At 35.4% G+C, this 4,552-nt stretch overlaps 1 pseudogene; it reads left to right on the top strand.

The window, feature by feature from the left end:
* The first annotated feature begins 3,103 nt into the window (after positions 1 to 3,103).
* Positions 3,104 to 3,770, top strand: LOC100973067 (large ribosomal subunit protein uL1-like; annotated as a pseudogene).
* The last annotated feature ends 782 nt before the right edge of the window (positions 3,771 to 4,552 follow it).

Here is a 4,552-nt window from a genome sequence, read left to right as displayed (position 1 = left end):
ATGTGAATTAACATGAAGATTTTGATGCTGAACAAATAAATGAATCCCGTCAATGATTATGTTTCCCCTATTATACCACTTTGTTTTACATATTCAGAGAAATAGTCTTGGCAAAATACAATTGTAATTTACAAAGAAAGTCACCAGCATTTGAGTTTTTCTTGTTTTTGATTAACATTTAATAAGATTCCAAGTCTGAAATCATCAGCAAGCCTGCTTTTTAAAAGAAATTTTAAGTGACTGCATAGCTATTATAACTGGCATTTTCATGGAAACTATTCCTCCTGATTATGTGTGCGTTTTATGTATTACTGGCCCATGTTACCAAGTTAGCTAATGCTGACTTCAAGAATAAAATAATTAAGGTATTTTGTGCATTCGTAGATGGATCAAAAGCAGAAAGAACATAAGCCAAGGAAATGTCCTCATCTTTATATAGTCCCTTTGAACTATATTAAAATTTAGGATCACTATTTTTATTTTAACAAGTAAAAGGAGATGCTGTCAGAATGAAGATAAGATTAGGATTCTATACCAAATGAAGTATTTCTGACTCCTAGTTCCTGTTCCATTCTTTACGCCAGAAAAGCAGCAAAGATACCACCCACATTGCTGCCTTACTGTTTTTCTGAAGGTCATTCAGGCAAAGGATTTCCAGTGGAATTCTCTCCAACATAAATCTATGTATGATCACATTGTTTTTCTTGGTGAAACCAAGGGTTGCGTTTCTTCATTAGAAAATGGTCACTTTTCCACTTTTGCATGTCACAGAAGCAATATCTTACTCTCCTTTTGCATGTGACACCCATGGGAACACTGAAATCCACAATCTCTGGAAACGTACGGAAGTTAGATCCAAATGCTTCAAAATAAAGAATCTAAGTTAAAAAGTCCATTGGCACAGGATGTATTTCCACTAATAATTTTGAAAACTATATTAATACTCCTCCGATGCTATCTTTTTTCTTCACAAAAGAATCCATTTTTCTTTTCACTTGCCTCTGGTGGGGGGAGTTTACCATTGAAAAGTGATTCCTTAGCCAGGGTGTAATAAGCTTAACACAAAGGAGAAGAAAAGGGAACTATTGGATGGGTTTTGAATTTATGCGTGTGGTTAACACTATGCAGTATTTAAAATAGTTTCATTTAAAATATCACCTTTTAAAAATATTACTTTATAATTATATGTTTATAATCTTATTTTTATTAAAATAAACAAGTTTAGCAACTAAGATCCATTAAAATCACCTTGGACTCAAATATAATTCTCAACATTTCTCATATGTTCAGAAAATAAATTAAAATAAAACTAACCAAAAAAAGTAGCACTGCACAGGCAACTAAAGCAAAAATAAACAAATGGGATTACATCAAACTAAAAAGCTTCTGCACAGCAAAGGAAACAATCACCAGAGTGAAGAGATAACTTACAGAATAGGGAAAAACCAATCTGCAAACCACATATTTGGTAAGAAGTTAATATCCAAAATATATAAGGAACTCAAACAACTCAATAGCAAGAAAACAACTGAATTAAACATGGGGAAAGGACCTAAATGGACATTTCTCAAAATAAGGCATGAAAATGGTCAACAGGTATATGAAAAATGCATAACATCACTAGTCAGCAGGGAAGTGCAAATGAAAACCGCGATGAGATACCTCCTCATACCTGTTAGAATGGCAATTGTCTAAAAGACAAAAGATAAAAAGTTTTGGAGAAGAAGCAGAGAAAAGGGAACCCTTTCACACTATTGACAGGAATGTAAATTGGTACAATCATTAAGGAGAACAGTATGGACATTCCTCAAAAAATTAAAAATATAGCTGCCATATGATCCAGTAATTCCATTTCTGAGTATATATTCAAAAGAAATGAAATCAGTATGTTAGAAGGATACCTGCTCCCCTTATTGCAGCGTTATACACAATAGCCAAGATATGGAAGATATACAAACAAACTAAGTGTCCATCAACGGATGAGTGGATAAAGAAAATGAAGTATACATACACAACAGAATACTATTCAGCTTTAAAAAAGAAGGAAATCCTGTAGGTGAGTTAGCCAACCACAAAAGACAAATACCACATGATCTCTTCACATATGGAATCTAAAAACCTGAATTCATAGAAACAGATACTACAATGGCGGTTACCAAAAGCTGGAAGGTGGGAAATTGGGGAGTTGTTGGTTAAAAGATAAAAAATTTCAATTAGGAGAAATAAGGTCAAGTTATCTATTGTACAATATAGTTATTACAGTAAATAACAATGTATTCTATTTTGAAAATTACTACGAGAGTAGATTTTAAGTGTTCTCACCACAAAAGATAGTAAGTATGTAAGTAATAAGTGTTCTCACCACAAAAGATAGTAAGTATGTAAGTAATGCATATGTTAATTAGCTGGATTGAACCATTCCACAATGTACACATATTTCAAAGCATCATGTTGTACATGATAAATATATGCAATTTTTATTTGTCAATTTTTTTAAAGCAGCAACAATAAGGAAAGTGAGCAGAAAAGGCCTCATATTTTAATATTACCTATTTAGGAATCAAAATTTTCCTTACAACTGCAATAAATTTCACCAGCAGCATCTTCAAAGATGTTTGTTAAGTAGCTCATATATTATTTGAAACTGTCGTTTTCTTCTTAGTCCTTGCTACAGAAAATTTCCCCAATACAATCTAATCAAGTGAAATAGTTATGCCTTAGTAGGGATAAATAAGCTCACATATGTATGTTTGTGTTTCAGTAGGGATTAATAAACTAAACTGATTCATTCTCTCTGTAAGGTAGAAATTCTTTCTTAGAAACAATTGAGTAAGGAAATATTTGATCAATTTGGCACAGGTAATTCCAGACAAATAAGAAAATAAATAATCTTATATGTTCTTGTGAACAGATAGTGATAGTTCCAAGAAATGAATTAAGTAAATTTTAACAAGCAGTATAATTATTTCTGTTAGATAATCCTTAATCTCATCTACGAAACGGAAAGGAAATAAATGCCTTCCTGTAACAGGAAGAGTGAGAGAGGAAGAGGTATAAAAGATTGAGATGTGTCACTTTTCCGGTTAGCTCAGTGTGAGAAGCCATGAGCAGCAAAGTCTCTTGCGACACCGTGTACGAGGTGATGCAGGAAGTCCTGCAAGGGAACCAGCACAAGGGCCCCAAGTCTGGAGACAGTGGAGTTGCAGATTAGTTTGAGGAACTGTGACTCCCAGAAGGACAAGCACCTCTCGGACACCGTCAGGCTTAAGTCCACTCCCCACCCCAAGTTCTCCGTGTGTGTCCCGGGGTACCAGCAACACTGTGACGAGGCCAAGGTCATGGATATCCCCCATATGGACATCGAGGCGCTGAAAAAACTCAACAAAAATAAGAAACTGGTCAAGAAGCTAGCCAAGAAGTATGATGCATTTTTGGCCTCAGAGCCTCTGATCAAGTGGATCCCACAAATCCTGGGCCCAGGCCTAAATAAGGCAGGAAAGTTCCCTTCCCTGCTCACACACAATGAAAACATGGCGGCCAAAGCGGATGAGGTGAAGTCCACCTTCAAGTTCCAAATGAAGAAGGTGTTATGTCTGGCTGTGGCTGTTGGCCACGTGAACATGACAGAAGATGAGCTTGTGTAGAACATTCACCTGGCTGTCAAATTCTTGCTGTCATTGCTCAAGAAAAACTGGCAGAATGTCCTGGCCTTATATATCAAGAGCACCATGGGCAAGCCTCAGCACCTATATTAAGGCACATTTGAATAAATTCTACTGCTACCAAAAAAAAAATTGTGATGTCTTTCAGCAGAATAATTTTAGCACCTGTGTCATCTCTGGCATTGTTCTACATACTAGCCACTGAGATAAATTGGAGAGTAGGGTGTGATAGAAGGAAGAACAACTTAAATATTTCTAAATTTTAATTATTCTGATTTAAAAGATTACAAAGTTGAAATAGGTCAAAATTAAAACTCTGGGGAAGAGTTCCCCCCCCCTTTTTTTTTTCATGTATGGGAAATGAAACAGCATCAGGTAAAATGGGGTTTACTATGTTTGCAAACTTTATTAGAAATTAGCTGTTTCTAGGGAGCTAAAACATTTCAACCGGTGCCAAGAGAGCAGGAAGGAGCCTTTGTATTTTGAAAGACTAATGAAACTAAAGAGTTGCAGCCAAATTTTGAAGGGGAATCCAAATGCTGTTTGGGGAAAAGATGACTAAATGAATTACCAGTGGCTGTTTGTCACCTCCCAAAGCTCTGTTGCAGAAAGACATTACTGAATAGCTTTTATAATCCTTTTTTCTTATCCTTTTCTTTCAAATCAAGTCAAGCAGAATATAGTTAAAGGCTTAATTTTCACTGAAATGTTCTGTGTGAAATTAGACCTTCTGAATCCAACTTTTCCCAGCCACCTTTTTTTTTTAAGCAGTAAGTAATCAGCGTTTAATTACTTGACTTTTACATGGTACAACCTTTGAGACCTTGCTGACTTACTGAGGCTTCGAGGTGTATTGTTCAGAATGTTCAAAGACCCTGTATGTCTTGTTA

This window comes from Pan paniscus, chromosome 1, assembly GCF_029289425.2.
Source record: "Pan paniscus chromosome 1, NHGRI_mPanPan1-v2.0_pri, whole genome shotgun sequence".
NCBI lineage: Eukaryota > Metazoa > Chordata > Mammalia > Primates > Hominidae > Pan > Pan paniscus.
Note: the sequence above shows the minus strand (reverse complement) of the source record. Positions and strands in the feature narration are given on the sequence as shown.